This window comes from Engystomops pustulosus, chromosome 1, assembly GCF_040894005.1.
Source record: "Engystomops pustulosus chromosome 1, aEngPut4.maternal, whole genome shotgun sequence".
In the NCBI taxonomy this organism is placed as follows: domain Eukaryota; kingdom Metazoa; phylum Chordata; class Amphibia; order Anura; family Leptodactylidae; genus Engystomops; species Engystomops pustulosus.
Window position 1 is genome coordinate 266110676 of NC_092411.1, and position 15779 is coordinate 266126454.

At 42.5% G+C, this 15779-nt stretch overlaps 1 protein-coding gene across 2 annotated transcripts in view; it reads left to right on the forward strand.

The window, feature by feature from the left end:
- The first annotated feature begins 3193 nt into the window (after nt 1-3193).
- Nucleotides 3194-15779, forward strand: part of SLC2A9 (solute carrier family 2 member 9) — a 175632-nt gene continuing 163046 nt past the window's right edge. The window contains exon 1 of one of the 2 annotated variants that reach the window (XM_072126078.1): nt 3194-3352. The gene's annotated coding sequence lies outside the window, so the exon portion shown is untranslated. Of the gene's footprint in view, nt 3353-15304; nt 15324-15779 lie in introns of those variants that run through there. The other variant, XM_072126079.1, reaches the window with a different exon arrangement.

Consider the following 15779-nt stretch of genomic DNA (forward strand, 5'->3'; position numbering starts at 1 on the left):
TGGGAAGATTCATGTTATTTATGATGGTTGTTGGAGTCTTGGATCTGATCTATAGGTATACAGCTTGTATGGTGTATAGGTCCAGTTCAAGAACTATTCCATGTGGGGCGGCTGATCACCACGTATATTTCCCAGTGACTACTCGGAGTGGGGAGAGGTTCCTTCTCCTGATGAAACCTTCTCTTATATAATTGGCAATGCTATTATTAACGCTTCTTAATGAGCCGCCCCTGGATCATACACTTCTATTGTGTGAATGGTTTCCACCCTCAGATGGAACAATAAAGTTACTTTAGGTCCATTATGTTCATTTCGAACCTGAAAATGGGATTAATAAAGCGGTGACATGAGCGATGACAACCTGACGACTACCGAGCTGCTTCTCGCCTCCTCCGCTGTCAGTACGATATCTGTCTATGGCAGCGGTGGGCAAGTAATATTCCCATGGGCCGGATGAATATACTTACCTCAGTACTACCCAATAAATACTGTATGTGGATAGATTTTATATATATATATATACACACACTATCCTTCTATAAATGAAAACACTAAATGAAGCATAACAATGATTCAATGACAATATGGAGGCCTAATAACATTTAATGATGAGATGAAGAACTTGTGATTGCGCAGTTTAGAAAATTGTCACCTTTTGCAGTGTTTAAAAAAAGCAAACATCACATCCTGACGTACAATAGACTAGCACCCCTTTACTTAAAAGGGTTTTCCCACAAAGCAAGTTAAGCCCTATTCACTGGATAGGGCCTAACTTGCTGATCGGTGGGGGTCTTTGTGTTGAGACCCCCACAGATTACTAGAACGGGGGAGCCTGCGCATGCACAACCGGCTGCTCCAGCCATCTCAATAGTGCTACGAGGGGTGCAACACGCATACAATGGGCCACCATCCTAATGATCTTTGGGGGTCCCATCAATGCAATGCCTACCGGTCAGCAAGTTGGGCCCTAACTTGCTTTGTGGAACCCCTTTAATATGGAACGAAGCACAACTCCACCACTACATGCAGCATGAGCACGGACCAAGACTGGAGGGAGGACCCCAAAGCCATTGGACATCCGGCACCAACCTTGTGATACATCAGTGTTCAGGTGCAAGGGGGTTGGCGGGGAGCTCAAATTTTTGAACAATTTCACCAAGTCTGGTCAGAACTAGAGGGCCAGATGTGGCTCCGCGGGCTGTACACTGCCCAGTTCTGGTCTAGATGTTACATGAGATGCTGCTCGCCAGCTACAATCTTTTTCACTGCCACTTCATTCATTCCTAGAATTAATGGGGTGGGGGGCGGGGGGTCACATCATTGAGACCACTAGAGATATCATTTAATATGGCCTCTAAAATGGAATCAATGTAGTGTCCAGCAATCAGGACTTCTCTGCTTTTGGTCCATACAAGTTATTTTATAGATCGGTAGATGTAAAGCATCAATGCCAATAAATGGTTAAAACCTCATTGGTTTCTTGTTGTTTTTAAATATTTGTAACCATAGAGTAAAGAACAGGTAGTAATCTGGTAAATACAGAGAGCGGGTCCATTAGAAATATATCACTAGGAACATAAACCATATAAAGGGCACAATCAGGGCCGGTGCCACCACTGGGCATACCAGGGCAAGTATAGAGGCCCAGGGCTACTGGGGGGGCCCACATAAGGCTTTATATAAAATATCCATGAGGGGGCTGTATGGGGTAATAAACTAGAAAATATTTTAGGGAACAGGAGACTGTTTTAGTTTCACAATTTTTTAATGGTGCCACGTGAGTTCTCTGTAAAGGGGCACACGTAGGCTCTGTCACCCAGGGGCCTACTGATACCTGGAGCTGACCCTGGTCACAATAGTGGTATGAAACACAGATACAAAGATAGTAAATAATTGAGTCTTTACAATGACAACAGGATACACAAATTCCAATAGTCTAAACCCTATAGTAGTACAACGTTGGTATTCATTCACAGGTTTTTCCACTAAAACTGTGCCAGGTTGGACCTGACCTATTTTGGCGAGTGGCGTGGCCGCTCCCCAGATACATCAAGAGGCCTGAGCTTCTTAATATGTCACCTATGATTTGTAATGCGCTACGGAATAGGATGGTACTATATAAATAAAGATTATTATTATTCATGTATCCGTCAGGATGGGGGTGGTGGTTATCTTTATCATAACGCGGTGCATCGCGGTGTATGATAAATTCCCCCCATAGAATGTGTATCATACATGTGACTTGCTGAAGCCTGGCTGTGGGATTGTTGCATCTCTCTCTGAGCCTCCATCATGGGGGGTGGGGGGCCGTTACTGTGACTGCAGGCTGACACTTCTATCAACATATACTGTATTACCATCGCAATGGAGAAGCAGTGATATGGAGTGAGCCGCAACGATCGCAGTCAGCTTCAGTTCCATACACTCGGAAAATACATTAATTATATGAACTCCATGGCATAAAAAAGAGTTTGTATGTTCTCTCCGTGTTTTCGTGGGTTTCCTCCGGGTCCTCTGGTTTCCTCCCACACTCCAAAACCTACTACTGGTAGGTTGATTAGATTGTGAGCCCCATTGGGGACAGGGACCGATTTGGCAAACTCTGTGCAGCTCTGCGTAATCTATGTGCGCTATATAAATAAAGGAATTATTAGTATTATTATTATTAAGCAGTGGCGGTCGGCATTTGCCCAACCCTTTATAGAGATTTGTGAAGTATGTAAAAAAAAAATATATATATTATTTAAAAAATCTTTTACCAAAAATAATTCACCAATATACAGTGTGCTGACTGCAGATCTGGATACTATAATACTGCAATGATGTTTATGTCACCTTGAGGCCTCACTCTTGAAATCCAGTTGTTGTCTGTTGTGACTCGCAGAGGCCTTGACTTCAGGTCTAAGAGAACGGAGACAGAGATAAGAACCAAACTGTGATGTAACGAAGACTATTTTGTCTTTGTGAGACTCCTAGTATCTTGAAAGTTGAAGTTCAGTTATTAGGAGACTTCCCACTGACTGGAAGGTACCCAAAACAGCTTGAGAACCTAAGTTTTTGGATGAAGCTCTAGACTTCTTCCTTTGGCTTCCTCCTACTAATACTTTATTATTTCTGGGTTTTTTATTACTCTCACATCACTCTAAATAATTTTTCAGCTTGCCTTCTCTATGAGACGGATTATTTTGGATTTTCTTATCACTCGGTGGAGATTACGGGCAAGCCTGGCTGCTGTGGACATAGAGAACAGGATCTACAGGACAGACAGCTGAAGCTTCTTACCAGTCTCTTTCCTCCCGGGTTGTGCTCTTGGGACGCTGGCTACAAACGACCGATTCAATCTCTCTCACAGGTGACTTTAATTATTTGTAACTGATTGCCAGTAGGAGGTGGGGATGTCCTTCATACACTGTGGATTTCTTGGCCAGGCAGTTAACGTTTCCCATGGTCTATGTTCAGAGGAGAGGGCCCCCCTTCCTTTTAAAAATTTTTTTTAGACATATTTGTGTTCTGCCGTTCTGCTGTCCCCGTCCCCTTCTTACCTGAGCTTCTGGCTCAGCTCTGTGCTGTGGAAGATGTGCGCTGTTATATACATATTACTCTGTACAATGTGCAGTATCGGTGCCTGAGTGGGTAGCACTTCTGCCTTTCAGCGCCAGAGTCATGGGTTCTAGTCCAACCCAGGTCAACATCTGCAAAGCGTTTGTATGTTCTCTCCATGTTTGCGTGGGTTTCCTCCGGGTCCTCCGGTTTCCTCCCACACTCCAAAACATACTGGTAGGTTGTTTAAATTGTGAGCTCCATTGGGGACAGGGACTGATTTGACAAACTCTGTGCAACGCTGCTTAATCTGTGTGCACTATATAAATAAAGAATTATTATAATATGTATATAATGGTGCACATCTTCCATTCTTTAGGATGCCGGGGCCCCCTGACACTGCAGGCCCCATAGCAGCTGCTATGGCTGATACCCCTGTAGTTACGCCCCTGGCTAAGCTAAAAATAACAATTCCATCTACAGCGAAACAACATAAGGAAGGAGTCCTGGGGCATTTCCATAGATTAATAATAATATATATTATAATATATTTTATTTTGGTCTCTGGGACATTTGGATTTAAAAAATGTTGTTATTAGGTCTGACTTGACAAAAATTGTTTAAAGGACATCTACCACCAGGATGAAGGATTGTAAACAAAGCACACTGACATACTGGTGTGTGCCCCCTCTGACAGGATCTGCACTTCTTTTTTCCTGGTTTTTACAAATACCTATGCAAATGAGCCTGAGGGGCTCTAGAGGTATTAATGTAGCCTGGAGCCCCTCAGACTCATCAGCATGATTTTTGAAAACTTTCATTAAAACAAGGGTATAGGAAGGCAGACAGGGTACACACCAGTATGTCAGTGTGCTTGGTGTACAATCCTTCATCCTGGTGGTAGATGTCCTTTAAAAGACCACCCTAATACAATATAGTCCGAAAAATACTGTATGTTTTAGTGTTTTCATAGGTTCTTCAGTGTCATATACTTTTTTGGAGAGACAAATACCTTGTAACCTTTCACTTAGTGCTAAGGGACTCTAGTAATGCCCTTAAAGAGAAAGCCTATGGTACCCCATACATGAGGGGACAGGGAAGGGCAAGACTCAGTAAAGACAATGTACCAAATCAGTAAAAATTAAGTACGTTATTATTGCCAAATTGATAAAACATGATATACTAAAAACTATTTTTGGCCCCCACATAAGGTGCCACGGTAGCGGTGACACAGATATGCCGTCAAACCGGACAGAATTAGAGGAAATACAAATAGTACCAATACTGAAATACAGGTGGTAAGGAGAGACAATTGAAGCCTAGTGCAATTTTAACCCAATGTATCATCTAGGAGAGCAAGCAGCTGAGTCCTATAGTAGACTAAATTTAGGCTAATGGGGAATGGAAATCCTTACCAGTGACAGAGGGGAATCCTCATCTGTCCGCGATGACGGCAGCCCCGACGCGCGTTTTGTCTCTGATTAAGCCTTCACCTGGGGGTGGCGTCATATCGGTAAGAGGAGGGATATAAAGAACCATCGGACCAATGAGAGCGCCTTGCTGGAAGCGTGTCATCCTGAGCGAGCTGCTGGGCGGAACTGTGTGCTAGTCACATGGTACCTGGTCACGTGATCATTAGATCATTAATTGCATGACATCCCCTGTTTTCTACAATTGTGTTCGTAATGCCCTCAAAGCCCTTCGAGCTCATTAGCATAATTTTAATAGTTGATTTTAGAGGGAAGGAGGCCACGGATGACAAATATAAGAATATACCACAGTCACGGTGCCTGGATCTATGGGTAAAGGTCCCTGGTTTATCAGGATGGTAGTTTTCCTTTAACAATCCCTTTAATCTTTGCCTTTCATACCTGCCAGTCTCAGTTGTTTTGCCAAGTTACTCTGACCAGTCACTGGAGTATAAGGTATAATTCATTCTATGGTCAACCAGTTGGCTGAATACATTGTTCTCATCAGGCGTGGCCCAGAATTCCAGCCAAGTTTCACACCAAGTGTAAAAATGCAGCAACGTGCCGGGACATGGTCCTACATCCCCGAGCGGAGACTTCTGCTTCTGCTCAAGGTATTTGCTCCGTCATTATTGGATTGTCAGTATCGGGCTCCAGCCAAAACACCACGTGCGTGTCCAGCCTAAGAGGAATATGTGTACACCGGCTTCTAGAACGTGTTCCCGCTTTGTAGACAATGCTCCTTATCAGCAGCACAGCATTGGCTTCTGTCCTACAGCTCTGCCCACTGTAACAGTCCCATCAGCCGCAGGACACTGTCAGATATCCTCATGTTGTGGCCTTGCAGACAGGACATTGTGGACATAACTGTAGTATGTCTGTGCTTACATTGCTGTGTGTGTGAGGTGTCAGAGACATTCAGTCTTATTATAATTATTATTATACTTTATAATCTAAAAATTGATATTAGAAGGAAGGAGGCCATGGTTAACAAATATAAGAAGATTACCACAGTTACGGTGCCTGGATCTATGAGTAAGTGTACCTGGTTTATCATGATTCAGTTTGATGATAAAGCTTATCTCATAAATCTTTATATTATATTATACCAAGTGTCCTGAAGTACATTAGCAGCTGTCATACAATTATTTATAGTATTAATGCATATAGAAATCATACCTGTCTCCATTGGAAGCTAATGGGGTAGTTCTATCTTATGTTAACTGCAGAATGAGTCTTCTCAGCTATACGGCCATCTACTGCTCCATTCCTGACTAGCAGGACAGAGAACATTTTCTATTTGCTGTCCTACAGTGACCACTACAGTCATGGCCATAAGTTTTGAGAATGAGACAAATATTATATTTTCACATGATCTGTTGCCCTCTGGTTTTTATGTGTGTTTGTCAGATGTTTGTATCACATACAGAAATACAAGCGCAATCAAGGTGCAATCTTTCTAGCTGCGATACTCTTCCCTGTTAGGCCAGTTTTGTGCAGTGCAATGATGACTGCACGTGTTTCTTTAGAGATAACCATGGTTAACAGAAGAGAAACAATGATGCCAAGCACCAGCCTCCTTTTAAAGTGTCCAGTGGTGTGATTCTTACTTAATCATGACAGATTGATCTCCAGCCCTGTCCTCATCAGCACCCACACCTGTGTTACTGGAGCAATCACTGAAACCATGTTAGCTGCTCCTTTTAAGGCAGACCTGCAATGAAGTTGAAATGTGTTTTGGGGGAAAAAGTTCATTTTCTAGGCAAATATTGACTTTGCAATTAATTGCTGTTAAGCTGATCACTCTTTATAACATTCTGGAGTAAATGCAAATTGCCATTATAAAACCTGATGCAGTAGACTTTGTAAAAATTAACATTTGTATCATTCTCAAAACGTATGGCCATGACTGTAGATCAGCCAAGATCTGGCTGTGGATAGAGTTACTGAAATAGTGCGTCCTCCAGGGGTTAGTGTATGTGGACATGAACTTTGCTATACACTTTAAAGGAAAGCCACTGTCAAAATCCATCATGACAAACCAGGGACACTTACTTATAGATCCAGGTTCCTGGGTTGTAACCAGAGCCCCTCTATGGAGTAGCTTCACAGGCTGTTGCACTGTCTCTCTGTCTCTCTCTCCACCATGATCCCTCAGCCTGGGAAGTGCTCCTGTTTAACAACCCATGAAGCTAAAACATTGAGGGGCTCTGGTAAAACCCCTCAGAGCCCTTCAAGCAAATTATCATAATTTTAAAAGCGGGGAAGAAGGAAGCCATGAATAACAAATATAAGAAGATTACCACAGTCACAGTGCCTGGATCTATGAGTAATGTCCCTGGTATATCAGGATGGATTTTGATGGCAGATTTCCTTTACCATTTTCAAGACTGTGTCAACAGTTTTGTGTCTCCTATTTTCACTATCTGCATTTGTTTTTTAAAAAAAATTACAAACCAGTATGAGGGCTCATTGTCCGCAGGTAAATTGTACTTCCTTGTGTCACCATTTAAGTTTTTGTCCATTGTACTGGGAAGCTGGAAAAAAATTCCTAACGCAGTGAAATGAAAAAATCAGTTGCGCCATTCTCTAGTGGGCTTAGTTTTTACAACTTTCACTGCCCTCTCCAAATGACAACTTCTAATTTTTCACTGAGATTGCACTGAGATACCGAATTTATATAGTTTTGTTGTGTCTTGAAGCCGATAAAATTTATTTTAAAGCTTTGTAAAATGAAAAAAAAAGTCTCTGTGCAGGGGAGTAACTAGAGTGGTAGCAGCCATAGCATACACACAGCCTTAATTGTATAGTAATGTCTAGAAATGTCCTTATATATGAAGGGGTTAAGCAACAGGTGGCGTCAGACTATGTAAGGCTGCGTTCACACATATCAGTGGGGTCAGTCTTTTAGTGCTATAGCTGATATGTATGAACGCACCCCAAGAATACTACATAACTTTTTACTGCATCATTTTTAATAATTACATAAATGGCAAGCATCGCCTTATATATCCAGTGGAACAGTAAACCTGCAGTGCACAAACATGAACAGCAGAGGGCAGCAGAACACAACACATACACATGCATCTAGTTGGAATTCCAGTTCCCTGCTTGGATGGCACAATAATTAGTGAATGAATAAACTTTGGCATTTACATAATTGTCCATTGTAATACTGTCATTGATGATCCGATTAAACACACTGTAAATTTCTGAATTTGCACTTTTAATAATTTTTTTTCAATTTCTGTAGCACTTGGAACGGAAGAAGATATGAACTTTCCATATCAATAACAATCTTACTAAAAATATCAAATTTACTAATAATATCTTATTAATAATAACCTTGATTTATATAGCACCATCATATTCCGCAGCGCGGCACAGATCATGGGGGGACATAGAAAACAAAGAAAAGACATTACAGAGCAACAGCACAAGCAAATGAAACAACGGCACACAAGAGCTTACAATCTATGAACGTACGAGAGGCAGCAACACATTATATTATATTGTACAGTATATATACATACGCATGTATTATATAATATTATACAGCAGTAGTGAGCAGTATAACATTGAATCCAAGACTGGAGTGACTTAGAAAAACACTTACTAGAAGCAGCACTGAAGACATAGTACAGCAGTACTGAGCAGTATAACTATGGATCCATCATAGGGGTGATATAGTAAAGCACTTACTAGAAGATGCTGTTCAGAAGATATTATGCAGCAGTACTGATAAGTTTACCTTTGAATCCAAGACTGAGATGAGATAGTACAACATGAACTAGAAGCAGCAGCAGCAGAGAAGACATAGTACAGCAGTACTGAGCAGTATAACTATGGATCCATCATAGGGGTGATATAGTAAAACACTAACTAGAAGCAGCAGCAGCAGAGAAGACATGGCACAGCAGTACTGAGCAGTATAACTATGGATCCATCATGGGGGTGATAAAATAAAGCACTAACTAGAAGCAGCAGCAGAGAAGACATAGTACAGCAATACTGAGCAATATAACTATGGATCCATCATAGGGGTGATATAGTAAAACACTAACTAGAAGCAGCAGCAACAGAGAAGACATGGCACAGCAGTACTGAGCAGTATAACTATGGATCTATCATAGGGGTGATATAGTAAAGCACTAACTAGAAGCAGCAGCAGCAGAAAAGACATTGTGCAGCAGTCCTGAGCAGTGCAATTTTGAATCCAAGTCTGGGTGAGGTAGTTACATAGTAGCATAGCAGTCAATGTAATACAGCAGTGTTGAACAGTATAATTTTGAATCCAAGACTTGTTGAGTTAGTAAAACAGAAGAAGCAGCAGCACAGAAGACATTATATAGCAGTAGTGATCAGTACAGCTTTGAATCTAGGTCTGAATGAGGTAATTAATCACTTGCTAAAAGACATTATACAGCAGTACTGAGAAGTGTCGCTTTGATCTATTATTGAGGTGGTGTAGACGCAGCAGATAGGAGGAGATAAGATGCTTTTTACTTCACACTGCCTATTACTTGGCTTAGGTTACATCAGTCTGCTTTGTGTTGCGCACACTTTTTACGTAAAACCATATCTATTTTTTTATGCAGGTTGTAAATGCCAAAAAAATGGTAAGATATGCCTGCCATGGGCCCTGGGCTGTATGAATATTATAGCCCCTACAAGTCTGGAATCACTTCCTACATATGTTACTACTTCTTGGGGGATGGAGGATGTGTCCCTTCTACTTTCAATCTGCAGTTTCAGTACCTTTGGAGGACGTTCAAAGGTCCTGAAATGGCTCTGGTGTACATGTGTATTGAGAGCAGGAATAGATGTAGGAGGACTTCATGGGTGAAGGTCCTTCTCACTAAAAATTTGGTTGATGGTTTGGGTGGTCATGGGCCCCCTAGAAAGCTTGGGCCCGGGCTATTGCCTATATTATAATCCACTACTTCTTCTATAGAGAATGAGTCAACAGCAATCACCCCCCCCCCCTATTCCTGTGGCTTGAGGGGGCCCATGATCACAAAATAGTCTATATTGTTCATATGAAAATTTGGTGGTTGTGGGATGGTGGGGGAATACTTTAAATACAATGTAACTTTGCATGTAACAAACGATGTGCACAACAAGTGTGAATTGTCTGCAAGACATTATTCACGTCTCATGACTCCTATTCCTAAAGATGACAAAGATGGCGGGTTATTATATAATTACCGGGTGATCTGGAGATCTGTGTATTAAATTATATTTTAATTATACATCCTGGCATTATAAGTGGTGGAAATAATGAGTTAATGTTCTCTGGTGAAGGATGTAGCCCAAGGGTGAGGGTCATGTGGTTACTTCTGTGAGAACCACTTTACCCTTCATATTATCAACAGAAGTAGGTAATGATAGAAATCCATGGATTTACACGTCTCCTCCTGACTCCGACATGTTATAATAGCACTACTACAGGTAGTTGTTACTCCATGATATCAGCTGCTTGTTACATAGTGGTACCATATTCCCGGGATGCAGGACACTGCCGACATGGTGGTACCTCTACTGCAACTGCTGCATGGTCCATGACTATTTATATTCCTTTCTGCTGTGGGACTTTACTGTGATTTAAACCAGTGGTCCCCAAACTTTATTTGCCCAGGGACCGGCTGTAAACATAAATTTACTCCAGGGACCTGTGGGTGGTGGGATGTGGTCTGGTGTATGTTTGCATGCCCCACCATAACTACCTGTGTGTCTAGCTTATGTTGTCCCATTTCCTGAAGAAGCACCCCCCCCACGCTTTCACCCATTTTCTGTAGCATGCCCCCTCCAAAGTTTCCTTTCCTGCATCATGCCTTCCTCCCATGTCCCCTTTCCTTTAGCTGCCCCCGCCCTCTGCTTCCAATATCCCCTACTCAGCCCAATACTCACCTTCCCCATTCCCCTGCAGCAGTATCTTCTCTTCCTTCACTTCTCTTCCGCGTTAATGCATGGTTCTATTGTTGGCAGATACAATGTGATGACATCATGACGCTCGTCGTCAATACAGGTGTGCATTAACGCGGAAGTAAAGGAAGAGAAGACTGCTGCAAGGGAATGGGGAAGGTAAGTATTGTTTTTTTTTTTTTGCTTTTACAGAGGTTGGCCGCAGCCAAGAACCAGGCGTTCCATGGCCCGCTTTTGGGCCGCGGACAGGTGGTTGGGGAAAAATTTTTGAATTTTTGGGGAACACTTATTTAAAGGACCAGTACACATAGTTACATAAGGGGTAATTTATCCTACCCTCACACTAGGTTTATTGTCCTATGATTAAATCCCTGAAGATCCCACCCTCTTTCCCCTTGCTGGAGGCTGCTGATGTATCTGGTGGTTCATAGGACCCAGTTGGTATCTCTAAACACATTTACCATAAAAATAGATGTAAAATGCACGAATCCCATCGATAGTAACAGTACTAGTGCTGTGGCCAAAACTGAACTGGTTAAACCATGACTACAGTAATTTCATTGTAAATCCTACGACACGCACAGAGAATAGTTTTTTATCACTGGGAAAGTGCTCTCGGCTATTAGAGGTGGCACAGAGACAATGGAGGATGCAGATCCAGTGCAAGAGAAGTAATGTGCTATCACATACACCCGCAGGGGGGTCCCATGACTGAATGTGAACTCTACCAAAACACTGGAAATATAAGACTCCTTTATAGATATTGCAGTTACATAATGACTGCCCGGGAGGTCATTGTGACATGGGTGGGTGTATGGAGGACATACCATGGGTGGTCCATCCATCTTTGGATCAAGGATCTTTTCTAATAACATGTACAGTAGAGGTCACTACAGGAGTTGTCAACTTTTTGGCCAGTTGAAACTTGAGGCTGTTCTAGAAATCTGACAGATGGATTCTATATTGGACGTCTTTCCGTACAGAAATGTATGGGACAGTTTGAAGAACTTTCTAAAGTTTACGGGGCAGTTTGGAGGAATTTCCATTACGTTCGGGACAGTTAAGCCTACTTTCAATTGTGTATAAAGCAGTTCAGAGGACTTTCCATCATGGATTAGACAGTTTGGAGGACTTTCTGTTGTGCATGGGACACTTTGGAGGATTTTTCATTTTAGATGGAACACTTCAGAGGACTTTCCATAATGTGCGTTCAAGGGCTTTCCTATAATGTACGCTACAGTTTGGAGGACTTTATATTATTTTTGAGACAGTTTGGAAAACTTTTGTTAATGTATGAGACCGTTTGGAGGACTTTCTGTTGTAAATGGGACAGTTAGGAGAACTTTCTGTTATGTATGGGACAGTTTGAAGAACTTTCCATAATTTATTGGACACTTTGGAGGCTTTTCCATTCTAGATACTTTTGCAGATAACATCACCGCTGCCTTACTCCAGAACACTAGTGACTGTCTCTCTGCTGTCTCTAACATCATGTCTTCTCTCTTCTTGAAACTTAATCTTTCTAAGACTGAACTTCTTGTCTTTCCACCATCGACTAAACGACCCAACGCTCTACTTCTCCATCTCGGTCTGTAGGATCAATATAGCAGTGAGGCAGCAGGCCCGCTGTCCTGGGCAGTGGTGTAACTAGAAGTTGATTGGCCCCAGTGCAAAGTCTGCGCCAGGCCCCCGACTATAATGTATGGTTTATAGTAATATTCTTCTCATATGGGAAAGTGACACCATAAGGGCCCCTAAACCTCTTGGGCCCAGATGCGATCGCATCCTCTTCACCCCCTAAAGATATGCCCCTGGTCCTGGGGTTGTGCTGGACCTCTCCTTTCCACCACATATTGAATCTCTTGCTCGCTCTTGCCGGATGCATCTCAGAAACATCTACAGAATCCGCCCATTTCTGACAATAGAAAAATGCCTATTGTCACTCGGATTCACTCTCGACTAGACTACTGTAATTCCTTACTAATTGGTCTTCCACTAGTCTTTCAGACCAAATACTACACAAACGCCTCCAATTCATAACAGTCACTGGTTGCCAGTCCCCTATATACAGCACCAGAACCAGGCTCAGCTTTTTTTGACCCATTGTTTAAACTTCTGGCTGTTCTTAAACTGTGGGCAGTCACATGACCAGTGCTGTCAAACAGTATAGGGGGCATTCATTACTGACTTTCAGATGGAAAACTGGAATTTTTTCTGTCTGAGAACAATTTTTTCTTCCTTGCTGCGCCTGTTGCTATATATATATATATATATATATATATATATATATATATATATATATATATATACACTCACCGGCCACTTTATTAGGCACACCTGTCCAACTGCTCGTTAACACTCAATTTCTAATCAGCCAATCACATGGCGGCAACTCAGTGCATTTAGGCATGTAGACATGGTCAAGACAATCTCCTGCAGTTCTCCCGAGCATCAGTATGGGGAAGAAAGGTGATTTGAGGCCTTTGAACGTGGCATGGTTGTTGGTGCCGGAAGGGCTGGTCTGAGTATTTCAGAAACTGCTGATCTACTGGGATTTTCATGCACAACCATCTCTAGGGTTTACAGAGAATGGTCCGAAAAAGAAAAAACATCTAGTGAGCGGCAGTTCTGTGGGCGGAAATGCCTTGTTGATGCCAGAGGTCAGAGGAGAATGGGCAGACTGGTTCGAGCTGATAGAAAGGCAACAGTGACTCAAATCCCCACCCGTTACAACCAAGGTAGGCAGAAGAGCATCTCTGTACGCACAGTACGGCGAACTTTGAGGCAGATGGGCTACAGCAGCAGAAGACCACACCGGGTGCCACTCCTTTCAGCTAAGAACAGGAAACTGAGGCAACAATTTGCACAAGCTCATCGAAATTGGACAGTAGAAGATTGGAAAAACGTTGCCTGGTCTGATGAGTCTCGATTTCTGCTGCGACATTCGGATGGTAGGGTCAGAATTTGGCGTCAACAACATGAAAACATGGATCCATCCTGCCTTGTATCAACGGTTCAGGCTGGTGGTGGTGGTGTCATGGTGTGGGGAATATTTTCTTGGCACTCTTTGGGCCCCTTGGTACCAATTGAGCATCGTTGCAACGCCACAGCCTACCTGAGTATTGTTGCTGACCATGTCCATCCCTTTATGAGCACAATGTACCCTGTAACATCTGATGGTTACTTTCAGCAGGATAATGCGCCATGTCATAAAGCTGGAATCATCTCAGACTGGTTTCTTGAACATGACAATGAGGTCACTGTACTCAAATGGCCTCCACAGTCACCAGATCTCAATCCAATAGAGCATCTTTGGGATGTGGTGGAACGGGAGATTCGCATCATGGATGTGCAGCCGACAAATCTGCGGCAACTGTGTGATGCCATCATGTCAATATGGACCAAAATCTCTGAGGAGCTTCCAGCACCTTGTTGAATCTATGCCACGAAGAATTGAGGCAGTTCTGAAGGCAAAAGGGGGTCCAACCCGTTACTAGCATGGTGTACCTAATAAAGTGGCCGGTGAGTGTATATATATATGCACCACAATATCGCTTCTTTTCCAACACTGACAAATTTTTCTTTTTTTGGGGTGCACAATTTGGGCGCCACTTGGGAATCTGTGCTTCTAGTTTAGTGACACTGTTCTTGTGCGCAATTTTTGGCGCACTGTAAAAAGCTGCTCTACCGAGTTCTGTTTCATCTCTGTGAATGTGGAGACAGTTCTAAAACTTTATGGTCCAGCGTCACTTCATTAACCCCTTGCGCCAAAATCTTACATCCCAGTGAAAATGATAGCACGAATTGTGCGCCAAAAACTAGGACCCTGCGCCCATAGTGATATATGCCTACCTTTGCTACCAACTGTAGGGATTTTCAGCAGTGGCATCACCGTTCCTGCTCAAGCCTCAATTATTTTTCATTTTGACCCTACCTCAGCTCCAGAGGGATTATCTAAAAATTCTATAGACCAAATACAGAGATAGACGTATCCTCCATAAGTATGTGCTGGGATAGAATAGTACAAGGGGTAGGTCCCACCAATCCTAATCCGGAGGAGAAGATTGGGGTAGATTGTAGCACATACGTGGAAGATTGGGATGCTATTAGGGTGATACAGGGCCAGCATGGGGGGGCATTCTGAGATCAAGTCCTTGTCCTTACTGCATATCCTGATGAACATTGCAACAATTCAACTCAAGAGACACAATTAGGAAACAATCTCATGTTTCCAATTATAACAAATCAAAGAGCACAAGTCAGTATGCAGCAATGAGGAAATTCTGCTGCCCGGCATCATATGATACCTATTTCCTAAGAAGATTCATAAAAATATGATATGAAGGGAAGCCTCCTCTTCAGAACTCTTCTAAGGAAGCTCAGGCCATGGTGAGTACAAAGGAATGAGAACTCCCAAATCAGTAGAGATGTAGCAGAGCCTGATGCCTTATTTAACGCTATTGGGCTGCATTGTCAGGGCTCCTTGTTTGTTCTTTACAGATCTGTCAGTGGTGGACGTAGAAGATAATGGTCATAGCAGAAATAAAAGTAGGATCCTTTCAGCTTCCGCTTGACCTGAACGTCCCTATAGTGTGAGGTTCTTGTGTTCCTGGGTTATGTGTGTGACTTGTATGGCTCGCCATCATTATAGTGTTGTCACACATGTCAGATCCATGCACTTGTCCCATATAAGTATTGTAAGTAGTGTATTGTTATGTATGCATAGTATTATACAATTCATTTACTATTCTTTCATCCAAAAACAGACCCAATCTTCTGTGTGTGTCTCGAATGGCAACCCAGACATGTCCTATAAACAATAGTGGTACTGTTTATGGAAGAAAC